Source organism: Arachis stenosperma, chromosome 2 (genome assembly GCF_014773155.1).
Source record: "Arachis stenosperma cultivar V10309 chromosome 2, arast.V10309.gnm1.PFL2, whole genome shotgun sequence".
Classification (NCBI taxonomy): Eukaryota; Viridiplantae; Streptophyta; class Magnoliopsida; order Fabales; family Fabaceae; genus Arachis; species Arachis stenosperma.
The window spans coordinates 56,836,951-56,852,272 of NC_080378.1; the positions used below are offsets into that span (position 1 = coordinate 56,836,951).

The following is a 15,322-nucleotide window of genomic DNA, read 5'->3' on the forward strand; positions in this document are numbered from 1 at the left end:
GTCGAGCTCGGGCATAGTTGTTTTTCAAATTTCAAAAATGACCGTTCCTGCATTTATTGCATTTTACCGTTTCTCCTCGATTTCCGTTCGGGCTCTGTGACGGTATTATTTATTTGCTCCCTTCCTTTCGTTTATTCTGTTCCCTTTTAGTTTCGCCATTTCCTTTTTCGAGCATCGCTTTTCTCTTTGCTTTTCTTTCTCCGAATTTTTCCGCGTGCTTTTCCGGGGTTTCCTCTGCGCCGCCGTTCCGCTCTCTTTGTCTTTGGAGCTCGTCGTCCTCGCTTCCTTCTTCCAGGTTTGTTCCCTTCTCTTTTCTTGTACACATACGCTTCTGTTTCTTTTGTGTGGCTCTCTGTTTGTTTCTTTTTCTCTATGCCTGGGTTGCCCCGAAAAGAGGCGCCGCCATCACTTTGTTTGTTTGTATGGGGGGGCTCTTTTCTCTGGTATTTCGTTTCGGGTTGCTGCATTTTCTTTCTAAAAGATCTTTGTTTCTTGTTTTGCTGAATGGGTTTTCGCCGTCTGCTTTATGATTTTTGCTTGCTGTTTGTATTTTTCTTTGTAGGCAAGATTTTTATGTCTCGAAAGGTTCTTCAAGCGATGTCGACCAAGATTCCGAGTGGTCTTGGTTGGGTAGATCCTGTTCCTCTAAAAGTCCCTTCTGTGGTAGATTCTGAGTATTTAGCTAGGTTTCGTAGGCAATATAGCATATGTGAAGATAGAGAGTCTGAGAGGGATTATGAATTAGTAGCCCCGGATTCCGAGGAGAGAGTTTGCTTCCCGCCCTTAGATAGTTCCGAGAAGCTCTTCTTTTACGCTTATGATTGTTTTTTCTCTAAGCTGAGTGTCCGACTTCCTTTTACCGACCTGGAGTCCGAGGTGTTGTGGTCTTGTAACCTTGCCCCTACGAAGCTCCATCCAAATTCTTGGGCATTTTTAAAGCTGTTTCAACTTTTGTGTCAGTTTCTGGGTGTCTCTCCCTCTATTTCCCTTTTTTCTTATTTGTTTGTATTGACGAAGCCGGGTTCGGGTGGAGGGAAGGTATCTTGGGTCTCCTTTAGGGCTAACCAGGGGAGGAAGTTTTGTACCCTGTATGATGAGTCTTTTCACGATTTTAAGAACTTTTATTTCAAGGTCCGGGCTGCTGGAGACGTCCGACCTTTCTTTCTAGATGAGAGTGGGGAGCCTTCTTTTCCTCTTTGTTGGCAGGAGAATATAGTGTCTGCTAAGTATACCTTTGAGAGTCTAGATGAGGTGGAGCAGGCTTTTGTGGGTATGGTGAGCAGTTTATGGGGTCGGGCACCTCACTTGGACACGAAGAAAATGTTGGGAGATCCAAGCCTTCTCCGTTCCGAGTTAGGTAGATCCCGACCTCTTCCGAGATTCAGTTTTTTGGTTTTGTTTGTTTTTGGTGGGATTTCTGTTGTGGTAATCCTTTTCTTTTTTATTTCTTGCAGAGATGTCTTCTCAGGCGGATTCTATGAAGTTCCTTCGCCGGGCGAAGAAGTCTGTGGCTGCTCGGAATATCGAGGCCGGGGAAGCTTCCGCCCGATCTTCTCCGCAGAAGACTACTGTGGGTGTTCAGACTCGGTCGAAGACTATTCCGACTCCCCAATTCCGAGCTATAAGTCAGGATCCTCCGACCTCTGGGCCTGCTACCTCTTCCCCTCCTCCGTTCTCGGGTCCTCCTCCCAAGAAGCAAAGGACCTCTCAAGAGCCTGCCGGTTTCAATGATAAGGACTTTGATGCTCTTGGTTGGGTTGAGCGGCATATTCTCCCTCAGACCTTTATTTCTACTGATGATGTGTCTATGGAGCATCATTTTCAGTATATGGCGCGGAGCTGTGTCCGGATGGCTAGTCTTCATGCCGCTATTGCCCGGGAGTTCAAGAAATCCCCTATTGGTGCGACCAGCTCCCGACTTGAGAAGGCTCAGTCCGAGCTCGAGAAGATTAGTGAGCTGAAGGCTGCTAGGATTACGGAGCTCGAGGCCTCTTTGGAGAAGGAGAAGGCTAAAGCTACCGCAGCTGTGGCGGCGGCGAAAGCGTCCGAGGAGATGGCGAAGGCGGCTACAGAGAATTATACTAAGCTGTATGCCGAGTTTGTGGAGACAAAGGAGAAGTTGCAATCTGCTCGGGATGATTTTTACGAGCTGGAAGGTCATGTGGCCAAGGGTGTGGATGCTATGTTTGTGAATTTGAGGGATCAGGTCCGGGTTCTTGCTCCCGACCTGGATCTGAGCTTATTTAGTACGGATAACGTTGTTGTGGAGGGAAAGATTGTTCCTGTTCCTACCGAGGATGAGGTTCCGATGTCCGATCCCAGTGTTCCAGTTGAGAACCCGACTTCACCTTTGGTCGGGAATGGATCTGGCGTGGAGGTTTAAAACGGGATGACGTTGCCGTCGATGCAGTCCCGATATCTATGTTTTCTCCGCAGCCTGCTGTTGATGCGGAGTCCGGAAAGGGCCTCGATCCTCTGTAATCTTTTATTTTTGGTGTTTTGCCCGACCTGTGGGCTCTTTTTGTTTTTGGATGGTTTCTTGTGAACGCTTTGGACACCTTTTTGCTTATTAGCTACTTGTAGTAACTTTTTAGCTTATTTATGCGGTGTTTTTGTTCGCGTTTTGGCTTTTTGTTTCGCTTTTATGCTTTTTAGTTGTTTTTGGATAACAACTTTTTAGCTAGCGCTTGGGACCTTTGCCTTTGGTTTCGTTCTTTCGCTTGTACTTTTTAGTTGTTTTTGCAAAGCAACTTTTTAGTAAGCGTTTTCGAAACTTCCTTCGATTTCGTTCTTTCGCTTGTACTTTTTAGTTGTTTTTGCAAAGCAACTTTTTAGTAAGCGTTTTTCGGAACTTCCTTCGATTTCGTTCTTTCGCTTGTACTTTTTAGTTGTTTTTTTTTTTGTAAAGCAACTTTTTAGTAAGCGTTTTCGAAATCCTTGTTCTCGCCGTTTTAAGGCTTCTTCCTTTTGATCCGGGCCTTTTCCTCGGACCTCGGATGTTTCGAGTACCTCCTTTGTTGGGTCCGACCTTGTTGTCGGTCGGCCCTTTAAGTTATTTTTGTAATCTCTTTTTATTTGGCTTTTTGAGCCTTTTCAGAGTTACTTTATAACTTCTCACATTAACTTGAACCTCGTCGCTGTATCTTTGCCGACCTTGTGTGGTCTTTTGGCAAATGATTTTTTGCGTTTTGCCGAGCATAAATTAATGCGCCTTGGCGGGGTACTTTTTTCAGGATTTGTTTCGTCACGAGGAAGAACAAAAGAAAATAGAAAAATTTGATTAGTTATTAAAAAGAAAGAATATTTACAGAGTGTTTACCCTTGACTAGGTCGGGTGCTTTACTTGACCGGGTGTCTCATTAAAAAACCCTTGTAGGGAAAAAGAGTACACCTCGGGTCAAATCTTTCTAGCTGTAGTACCGTCTTAGATTACAGGCGTGCCAGGCCCTGGGCAGCTCATTGCCTTCTAGGTCGGATATCTTGTAATAGCCTGTTCCTAAGACTTCTGTTACTTTGTAGGGTCCTTTCCAATTTGCAGCTAGCTTTCCTTCTCCCGACTTTTGTGTTCCGATGTCATTTCGGAGTAGAATTAGGTCGTGAGTGGAGAAGCTTCGCTTTATTACTTTCCGATTGTATCTGAGGGCCGTTCGCCGTTTTAAGGCTTCTTCTCGGATACGGGCTCTTTCTCGGACCTCGGGGAGGAGGTCGAGTTCTTCCTTTTGTGCCTGTGGGTTACCTTCTTCGTTGTAGAAGATGATTCTGGGTGACCCTTCATTTATTTCGATAGGAATCATTGCCTCCATCCCATAAGCTAGTCGAAATGGCGATTCTCCCGTTGTAGAGTGTGGAGTTGTCCGATATGCCCATAGTACCTGGGGGAGCTCCTCGGCCCATGCCCCTTTGGCCTCTTGGAGTCTTCGTTTTAATCCGGCCAAGATGACTTTATTTGCAGCTTCTGCTTGTCCGTTGGCTTGTGGGTGCTCGACTGAGGTGAATTGCTGTTTGATTTTTAGTTCGGCCACCAAGTTTTGAAAACTTGTGTCCGTGAACTGTGTTCCATTGTCTGTTGTGATGGAGTAGGGGACTCCGAACCTTGTGACAATGTTTTTGTATAGGAATTTGCGACTTTTCTGAGCCGTAATGGTGGCTAAAGGTTCAGCTTCGATCCACTTTGTGAAGTAGTCGACCCCTACTATGAGGTATTTGACTTGCCCCGGTCCTTGGGGGAACGGGCCGAGTAGATCAAGTCCCCATTTTGCGAAGGGCCATGGTGCGGTGATGCTGATAAGGTCTTCGGGTGGTGCCTTGTGAAAATTGGCGTGTTTTTGGCAGGGGGCATATTTTCACAAATTCCGTGGCGTCTTTTTGCAAAGTTGGCCAGTAGAACCCGGCTCGGATTACTTTTTTGGATAATGCCCGAGCTCCGAGGTGGTTCCCACACATGCCTCCGTGGACTTCTTCGAGGACGCTCTTTGTTTCTGAGGTCGGGACGCACCTAAGGAGGGGGTTTGCGAATCCTCTTCTGTATAATACGTCGTGAATTAGTGTATAACTCTGGGCGTCTTTCGTGAGTCTTTTAGCTTCCTTTCTTTCGGCGGGGAGAGTTCCCGACTTCAGGTAGCTGAGTATGGGGGTCATCCATCCTTGCTGTTGGTCGGATATATTTAGCGTTTCTTCTTCTCTTAGCACGGAGGGAGATCGTAAGGTTTCTTGGAGGAGACTTCTGTTGTTGCCTCCGGGCTTGGTGCTGGCAAGCTTTGAGAGGGCGTCTGCCCGGGCATTTTGCTCCCGAGGTATGTGCTGGATCTGTATTTCTGAAAAGTGGCGAAATTGCGCCTGTGTTTGGTCCAGGTATTTCTTCATAGTCGGGTCTTTGGCCTGGTAGCTTCCATTTACTTGTGATGTGACGACCTAGGAGTCGCTGAAGATCGTGATTTTCTGGGCTCCGACCTCTTCGGCTAGTTTTAGACCTGCTAGTAGGGCCTCGTATTCGGCTTGGTTGTTTGAAGCCTGGAACTCGAATTTTAGGGATAGTTCTATCCGCGTTCCTTGGTCACTTTCGAGTATAACCCCTGCTCCACTTCCTGTTTTGTTTGAGGACCCGTCAACATACAGGTTCCATGAGAGTGGGGTTCCAGGGGTCTCAGTGTATTCTGCGACGAAGTCGGCTAGATACTGAGATTTTATGGCAGTCCGGGCTTCGTAGTGGAGGTCGAACTCGGACAGTTCCACCGCCCATTGTAGGATTCGTCCCGCCAGGTCTGTTTTTTGTAGGATGTGTCTCATGGGTTGGTTTGTCCGGACTTTGATGGTGTGGGCCTGAAAGTAGGGACGGAGCCTCCGAGCTGTGAATACTAGGGCGTAGGCGAATTTTTCTATTTTCTGATAGTTTAATTCGGCCCCTTGTAGTGCCTTGCTTACAAAGTATACGGGGTGTTGTCCTTGGTCATTTTCTCGTATCAATGCTGAAGCGACTGCTCGATGTCCGACTGAGAGGTATAGTACGAGCTTTTCCCCTTTTACAGGTCGGGTTAGGATTGGTGGCTGCCCGAGGAACTCCTTGAATTCTTGAAAGGCTTTTTCGCACTCTGGGGTCCATGAGAAGGGTTTCCCTTTCTTTAGGAGTGAGTAGAGAGGTAGTGACTTTATCGCTGATCCTGCCAAGAATCTTGATAGGGCGGCCAGCCTTCCATTCAGTTGTTGTACTTCTTTGACACACGTCGGGCTCTTCATATTGAGTATTGCTTGGCATTTGTCCGGGTTTGCTTCGATGCCCCTTTGAGTCAGCATGAAACCTAAGAACTTTCCGGCTTCTGCGGCGAAGGTGCACTTCATCGGGTTAAGTCTCATGTTGTGTTTTCTGAGGGTGCCGAAGACACTGGTGAGGTCGGTCAGTAAGTTTCTGTCTTCTTGTGTCTTTACCAGCATGTCGTCGACGTACACCTCCAGTTGTAGTCCGATGTGCTCTGAGAACACTTTGTTCATTAGCCTCTGGTAGGTTGCCCCTGCGTTCTTTAGCCCGAAGGGCATTACTACGTAGCAGTAGTTTGCCCTTGGGGTTATGAACGAGGTCTTTTCTTGGTCAGGTCCATACATCGGGATTTGGTTGTATCCCGAGTATGCGTCCATGAAGGAGAGATATCTATAGCCTGAGGCTGCGTCTACTAAGGCGTCGATGTTTGGTAGCGGATATGGATCTTTGGGGCAGGCTTTGTTGAGATCCGTGTAGTCGACGCACATCCTCCATTTTCCATTAGGCTTTTTTACCAGGACCACGTTTGCGAGCCATAGGGGGTATTTTACTTCCCTAATGAACCCTGCATCTAATAGTGCTTGTACTTGTTCTTCTATTGCTTGCATGCGTTCGGGCCCGAGCTTCCTGCGTCTTTGTTGGACAGGTCGGGATCCCGGATACACTGATAGCTTATGGCACATCAGATCGGGGTTTATGCCTGGCATGTCGGAGGCTTTCCAGGCGAAGAGGTCGGAATTCTCCCTTAAGAGGTTTATGAGTTCCTCTTTTAGGCCTGCCTCGAGATTTGCCCCTATGTTTGTTATTTTTTCAGGTGTGCTCCCAATCTGGACTTTTTCGGTTTCTCCCTCTGGTTGTGGCCGAAGATCTTCTCGGGCTTGAACTCGTCCGAGTTCTATTGTGTTGATCTCTTTCCCTTTTAGGCTTAGGCTTTCGTTGTAGCATCGCCGTGCTAGTTTTTGGTCGCCTTTTAGGGTAGCGATTCCTTTTGTGGTAGGGAACTTCATACAGAGGTGTGGGGTTGAGACTATAGCTGCCAGTCTGTTTAAGGTTGGTCGCCCAACGAGGGCATTGTATGCTGAAGTGACGTCGACTACAATGTAGTCGATGCTTAATGTTTTAGATTGCTCGCCTTTTCCAAAGGTAGTGTGTAGCGAGATGTATCCTAAGGGATGGATCGGGGTGTCCCCTAGCCCAAATAGGTCGGTGGGATAGGCTTTTAGCTCTTTTTCTTCAAGTCCGAGCTTGTCGAAGGCCGCTTTGAACAGGATATCTGCTGAGCTTCCCTGGTCAATCAGGGTTCGATGTAAGTTGGCGTTTGCTAGAATAACGGTGATCACCATTGGATCGTCGTGCCCGGGTATTATCCCTTGAGCATCTTCTCGGGTAAATGAGATAGTGGGCAACTCGGGCAGGGGACTGTCTTCTCGGACATGATAGACTTCTTTGAGGTGTCTTTTTCGCGAGGATCTGGATGTTCCTCCGCCTGCAAAACCTCCATTTATCATGTGAACGTGTCTTTCAGGGGTTCGCGGGACTTGTTCGGCCCGACCTTCATTGTCTCCTCGTCTTCTCTTCCTGGTCTCTTCTCCTTTCTCTGCTATGTATCTGTCGAGCTTTCCTTCTCTGGCCAGCTTCTCTATAACATTCTTTAGGTCGTGGCAGTCGTTGGTAGAATGACCGTAGAGCTTGTGATATTCGCAGTATTCGGACCGATCTCTCCCCGCTCTCTTATGTTTTAGAGGTCGGGGCGGTGGAATTTTTTCGGTGTGGCATACTTCTCTGTAGACGTCTACCAGGGAGACTCGGAGGGGGGTGTAGTTGTGGTACTTTCGTGGCTTGTCCGAGCTGGGTTCTTCTTTCTTCTTCTGTTCCCGATCTCGATCTCGGAGTGGGTAGGTTGATTCCTTCCTAGAAGAGTCTCTTAGCTGGGAGGTTTCCTCCATGTTGATATATTTTTCTGCCCGCTCCTGAACCTCGTATAGGGAGGTCGGGTATCGTTTGGATAGGTATTGGCTAAACGGTCCCTCTTTTAGGCCGTTTGCTAGTCCCATGATAGCTGCTTCAGTGGGCAAGTGTTGTATGTCCAGGCAGGCTTTGTTGAATCGCTCCATGTATTCTCGGAGAGTTTCTTGGTTACCTTGTTTGATCCCGAGTAGACTGGGGGCATGTTTTGCCTTGTCCTTTTGAATGGAGAACCTTGTTAGGAATTTTTTGGTTAGGTCTTCGAAGCTGGTGATCGATCTTGGTGGCAGTTTGTCAAACCACTTCATAGCTGACTTGGTGAGAGTGGTGGGGAAGGCTTTGCACCGAATCGCGTCGGAGGCGTCGACTAGGTACATTCTGCTTCTGAAGTTGCTGAGGTGGTGACTTGGATCGGTGGTGCCGTCGTAGAGATCCATATCGGGTGGTTTGAAGTTTCGTGGTACCTTCTCCTTCATGATCTCTTTTGTGAAGGGATCATGATTGCCTTCGGGGGTGGTGTCACGTTCTGTCCGATCTTTCAGGTTGGCCTCTATTTTCCGTAGTTTTTCTTCTAATTCTCTGCGCTTGCGAGCCTCCCTTCTCAGATCTTGTTCAGTTTCTTTTTGCTTTTTTATGTCCTCTTCGAGTTGTTTCAGTCGGTTTTGTTGTGCCCGGACTGCTTCTAGAATTTCCGAGCTCTTTTCTCTTTCGGGATTTTGTGGATCTTTGTTTGGGAGTGATATCTTTGGGTGATTCTGTTTGTTTCCTCCTGGAGTGCGTGGTGATAGAGGGCTGTCCGGTCGTTCTCCGGTGTCAACTTCCTCCTCTTGTTCTGAAGCAGCGCGGTTACCGTTGAGAGGATCGTCCGCCATGGTAAAGGGATGACTTCCAGGTCCCCGGCAACGGCGCCAATGTTCCGAGGGTTACCTGAAACGTGGAGCTCGGTCGTCTGGCAAGACCCGAGGTGGGGATTCCGTGACCCGAGCTCGATGTTCTGAGCGGCGGATGGTTGTACCTGCAATGACACTCCGATGCTTAAGTTAGCATGGGTCCAAGCAGATATGTGTAGAATGTAGAATGTGTATCATACCTGGGTGCTCCAGTGTATTTATAGTAGTTGGCTGTGATCTTCCCTGGATAAGATATTCTTATCTTATCTTATCTTTCGGGAGTTTTTATCCCTATCTTTGTGGAACCGCCTTTGCTAGGCCTTTTTGGCCTTTAGGTTTTGGGCTGCGTTCTTTTGATGGGCCTTCCTTGCTTTGTTGTCCGAGGTCCGACCTCTAGGCGTGGGCCTTAGGACGAGGTCGGACCTTTCATAGATTTGCCGAGTTGGAGGAGCTCGGTCAGGGTATGAACAATTTCTAATTTCAAAATCTTTTTCAAAAATCACTTGATTTCTTTTCATAATTAATTTTCGAAAAAAGTCTCTTCCCCTTTTCTCACATCCTTCTATTTATGGAGTAACACTCCTCCTCAATGCACAATTCGAACTCTATCTCACTAAGTTCGAATTCTTCTACTTCTCCTTCTATTTTTCTTTTCCTCTGACACCTCAAGGAATCTCTATACTGTGACATAGAGGATTCCACATTTTCTTGTTCTCTTCTCTTTCATATGAGCAGGAACAAAGACAAAAGCATTCTTATTGAGGCTGACCCTGAACCTGAAAGGACCTTGAAGCGAAAGCTAAGAGAAGCTAAGGCACAACTCTCTGTAGAGGACCTAACAGAAATCTTCAAAGAAGAAGAACCCATGGCAGCCAAAAACAACAACAATGCCAATAATACAAGGAAGGTGCTGGGTGACTTTACTACACCTACTCCTGACTTCTATGGGAGAAGCATCTCTATCCCTACCATTGGAGCAAACAACTTTGAGCTTAAGCCTCAATTAGTTTCTCTAATGCAACAGAATTGCAAGTTCCATGGACTTCCATTGGAAGATCCTCATCAGTTTTTAGCTGAATTCTTGCAAATCTGTGACACTGTCAAGACTAATGGGGTTGACCCTGAAGTCTATAGACTTATGCTATTCCCTTTTGCTGTAAGAGACAGAGCTAGGATATGGTTGGACTTACAACCTAAAGACAGCCTGAACTCTTGGGAAAAGCTAGTCAATGCCTTCTTGGCAAAATTCTTTCCACCTCAAAAATTGAGTAAGCTTAGAGTGGAAGTCCAAACCTTCAGACAGAAGGAAGGAGAATCCCTCTATGAAGCTTGGGAAAGATACAAATAATTGATCAGAAAGTGCCCCTCTGACATGCTTTCTGAATGGAGCATGATAGGTATTTTCTATGATAATCTGTCTGAACTGTCCAAGATGTCTTTGGATAGCTCTGTTGGAGGATCTCTTCATCTGAAGAAAACGCCTGCAGAAGCTCAAGAGCTCATTGAAATGGTTGCAAATAACCAATTCATGTACACTTTTGAAAGGAATCCTGTGAACAATGGGACAAATCAGAAGAAAGGAGTTCTTGAGATTGACACTCTGAATGCCATACTGGCTCAGAACAAAATATTGACTCAGCAAGTCAATTTAATTTCTCAAAGTCTGTCTGGAATGCAAAATGCACCAGGCAGTACTAAGGATGCTTCATCTGAAGAAGAAGCTTATGATCCTGAGAACCCTTCAATGGAAGAGGTGAATTACATGGGAGAACCCTATGGAAACACCTATAATTCTTCATGGAGAAATCATCCAAATTTCTCATGGAAGGATCAACAGAGACCTCAACAAGGTTTCAACAACAACAATGGTGGAAGAAATAGGTTTAGCAATGGCAAGCCTTTTCCATCATCTTCTCAGCAACAGACAGAGAATTCTAAGCAGAACCACTCTGACTTAGCAACTATGGTCTCTGACCTAATCAAAACCACTCAAAGTTTCATGACTGAAACAAGGTCCTCCATTAGAAATTTGGAGGCACAAGTGGGACAGCTGAGCAGGAAAATTACTGAACTCCCTCCTAGTAGTCTTCCAAGCAATACAGAAGAAAATCCAAAAGGAGAGTACAAGGCCATCAACATGGCCGAATTTGGAGAGGAAGGAGAGGCAGTGAACGCCACTGAGGAAGACCTCAATGGGCGTCCACTGGCCTCCAATGAGTTCCCTAATGAGGAACCATGGGAATCTGAGGATCACACTGAGACCATAGAGATTCCATTTGATTTACTTCTGCCATTCATGAGCTCTGATGAGTATTCTTCCTCTGAAGAGGATGAGTATGTCAATGAAGAGCAAGTTGCTAAATACCTTGGAGCAATCATGAAGCTAAATGACAAGTTATTTGGAAATGAGACTTGGGAGAACAAACCTCCTTTGCTCACCAAAGAACTGGATGACTTGTCTAGGCAGAGATTACCTCAAAAGAGACAAGACCCTGGGAAGTTTTCAATACCTTGTACCATAGGCACCATGACCTTCAAGAAGGCTCTGTGTGACTTAGGGTCAAGTGTAAACCTCATGCCTCTCTCTGTAATGGAGAAGCTAGGGATCTTTGAGGTACAAACTGCAAGAATCTCACTAGAGATGGCAGACAATTCAAGAAAACAAGCTTATGGACTTGTAGAGGATGTTTTGGTGAAGATTGAAAACCATTACATCCCTGCTGATTTCATAGTCCTAGAGACTGGGAAGTGCATGGATGAATCCATCATCCTTGGCAGACCCTTCCTAGCCACAGCAAAGGCTGTGATTGATGTGGACAGAGGAGAATTAATCATTCAAGTGAATAAAGAATCCTTTGTGTTTAAGGCTCAAGGATATCCCTTTGTCACCATGGAGAGGAAGCATGAAAAGCTTCTCTCAAAACAGAGTCAAACAGAGCCCCCACAGTCAAACTCTAAGTTTGGTGTTGGGAGGCCACAACCAAACTCTAAGTTTGGTGTTGAACCCCCACATTCAAACTCTAAGTTTGGTGTTGGGAGGTTCCAACATTGCTCTGAGCATTTGTGAGGCTCCATGAGAGCCCACTGTTAAGCTACTGACATTAAAGAAGCGCTTGTTGGGAGGCAACCCAATGTTATATTTTATCTATTTTCTTTTGTTATTTTATGTTTTCTGTAGGTTGATGATCATGAGAAGTCACAAAATCAATTGAAAAAGCAAAAACAGAATGAAAAATAGGAAGAAAAATAGCACACCATGGAGGAAGAACCTACTGGCGTTTAAACGACAGTAAGGCTAGCAGGTGGGCGTTTAACGCCCAGTCTGGCACCATTCTGGGCGTTTAATGCCAGAAAGGGGCACCAGACTGGCGTTAAACGCCAGGAAAGGGCAAGAACCTGGCGTTAAACGCCAGAAATGGGAAACCAGCCTGGCATTTAACGCCAGAATTGGCTCAAAACGCATTTTTGCATGCCATTTGGTGCGGGGATGACTTTTCCTTGACACCTCAGGATCTGTGGACCCCACAGGACCCCCACCTACCCCACCACCCTCTCTCTTCTTCTTCACCCATTCACCAATCACCTCAACACCTCTTCCCCAAAAATCCTTCACCTATCAAATCGCATCTTTCTCTTCACCACTCACATCCATCCTTCATAAAACCCCACCTACCTCACCATTCAAATTCAAACCACTTTCCCTCCCAAACCCACCCATAATGGCCGAACCCTACCCCTCCCCTCACCCCTATATAAACCCATCTTCACTCCTTCATTTTCACACACCCTAAACACTACTTCTTTCCCCTTTGGCCGAAACACAAAGCCATCTCCATCTCCTCCATTTTCTTCTTCTTCTACTCTATTCTTTCTTCTTTTGCTCGAGGACGAGCAAACCTTTTAAGTTTGGTGTGGTAAAAGCGTTGCTTTTTGTTTTTCCATAACCATTTATGGCATCCAAGGCCGGAGAAACCTCTAGAAAGAGGAAAGGGAAGGCAAAAGCTTCCACCTCCGAGTCATGGGAGATGGAGAGATTCATCTCAAGGGATGCACCTTCCTCCATAAAACTATTGGGAGCAACTAAAACACCTCCCTAGGAGAACTGAGTTCCAACATGGGACAACTAAGGGTTTAGCACCAAGAACACTCCATTCTCCTCCATGAAATTAGAGAAGATCAAAGAATCATGAGAGAGGAGCAACAAAGACAAGGAAGAGACATTGAGGAGCTCAAGCACTCCATAAGATCTTCAAGAGGAAGAACAAGCCGCCATCACTGAGGTGGACCCGTTCTTTAATCTCCTTGTTCTTTATTTTCTTGTTTTTCGAATTTTCATGCTTATGTTTATCCATGTTTGTGTCTTATGATCATTAGTGTCTTAGTGTCTATGCCTTAAAGTTATGAATGTCCTATGAATCCATCACCTTTCTTAAATAAACAATGTTCTTAATTGAAAAAGAGAAGAATTGCATGAATTTTGAATTTTATAATAGATTAATTATTTTGATGTGGTGGCAACACTTTTGTTTTCTGAATGTATGCTTAAACAGTGCATATGTCTCTTGAATTTGTGGTTCATGAATGTTGGCTCTTGACAGAATGATGAAAAAGGAGACATGTTACTGAGGATCTGAAAAATCATAAAAATGATTCTTGAAGCAAAAAAAAAAAAAAGCAGTGAATACAAAAAAAAGAGAAAAAAAAAGAGAGAAGGAGAAAAACGAAAAAAAAAGAAAAAAGAAAGAAATAAAGTTGTGATCCAAGGCAAAAAGAGTGTGCTTAAGAACCCTGGACACCTCTAATTGGGGACTCTAGCAAAGCTGAGTCACAATCTAAAAAGGTTCAACCAATTATGTGTCTGTGGCATGTATGTATCCGGTGGTAATACTGGAAGACAGAGTGCTTTGGGCCACGGCCAAGACTCATAAAGTAGCTGTGTTCAAGAATAATCATACATAACTAGGAGAATCAATAACACTCTCCGGATTCTGAGTTCCTAAAGAAGCCAATCATTCTGAATTTCAAAGGATAGGGTGAGATGCCAAAACTGTTCAGAGGCAAAAAGCTAAAAGCCCCGCTCATCTAATTAATACTGATCTTCATAGATGTTTTTGGAATTCATTGCATATTCTCTTCTTTTTATCTTATTTGATTTTCAGTTGCTTGGGGACAAGCAACAATTTAAGTTTGGTGTTGTGATGAGCGGATAATTTGTACGCTTTTTGGCATTGTTTTTAGTATGTTTTTAGTAGGATTTAGTTAGTTTTTAGTATGTTTTTATTAGTTTTTAGTTAAAATTCACTTTTCTGGACTTTACTATGAGTTTGTGTGTTTTTCTATGATTTCAGGTATTTTCTGGCTGAAATTGAGGGACCTGAGCAAAAATCTGATTCAGAGACTGAAAAGGACTGCAGATGCTATTGGATTCTGACCTCCCTGCACTCGAAGTGGATTTTCTGGAGCTACAGAAGCCCAATTGGCGCGCTCTCAACGACATTGGAAAGTAGACATCCTGGGCTTTCCAGAAATATATGATAGTCCATACTTTGCCCAAGATTTGATGGCCCAAACTGGCGTTCAAAGTCACCTTCAGAATTCCCAGCGTTAAACGCCGGAACTGGCACCAAAGTGGGAGTTAAACGCCCAAACTGGCACAAAAGCTGGCGTTTAACTCCAAGAAGAGTCTCTACACGAAAATGCTTCATTGCTCAGCCCAAGCACACACCAAGTGGGCCCGGAAGTGGATTTTTATGTCATTTACTCATCTTTGTAATTCTTAAGCTACTAGTTCCCTATAAATAGGACCTTTTACTATTGTATTTTAAATCTTTTGATCATGTTTTGATGACTGAACCCTCTTTAGGAGGCTGGCCTCATGGCCATGCCTAGACCTTATTCTTATGTATTTTCAACGGTGGAGTTTCTACACACCATAGATTAAGGTGTGGAGCTCTGCTGTACCTCGAGTATTAATGCAATTACTATTATTCTTCTATTCAATTCCGCTTGTTCTTGTTCCAAGATATCACTTGTTCTTCAACTTGATGAATGTGATGATCCGTGACACTCATCATCATTCTCACCTATGAACGTGTGACTAACAACCACCTCCGTTCTACCTTAGATTGGGTGAATATCTCTTGGATTCCTGATACACGATGCATGGTTGATCGCCTGACAACCGAGCGCTCGCCTGACAACCGAGCCAGCCATTCCGTGAGATCAGAGTCTTCGTGGTATAGGCAAGAACTGATGGCGGCATTCAAGAGAATCCGGAAGGTCTAACCTTGTCTGTGGTATTCTGAGTAGGATTCAATGATTGAATGTCTGTGACGTCCTTCAAACTCCTGAAGGCGGGGCGTTAGTAACAGACACAAAAGAATCACTGGATTCTATTCCGGCCTGATTAAGAACCGACAGATGGATAGCCGTGCCGTGACAGGGTGCGTTGAACATTTCCACTGAGAGGATGGGAGGTAGCCACTGACAATGGTGAAACCCTTGCATAAGCTTGCCATGGAAAGGAGTAAGAAGGATTGGATGAAGACAGTAGGAAAGCAGAGAGACGGAAGGGACCAAGCATCTCCATTCGCTTATCTGAAGTTCTCACCAATGAATTGCATAAGTATCTCTATCTTTATCTTTATGTTTTATTCATATATCACCCATACCCATTTGAGTCTGCCTGACTAAGATTTAAAAGGTGACCATAGCT

The 15,322-nt window shown here is 45.1% G+C and overlaps 1 non-coding gene across 1 annotated transcript; it reads right to left on the minus strand.

Moving 5' to 3' along the window:
- Positions 1-9,877: 9,877 nt before the first annotated feature.
- Positions 9,878-9,985, minus strand: LOC130964679 (small nucleolar RNA R71). The gene has a single exon (XR_009080764.1). It is a non-coding gene; the product is annotated as a small nucleolar RNA R71 (small nucleolar RNA).
- Positions 9,986-15,322: the final 5,337 nt, after the last annotated feature.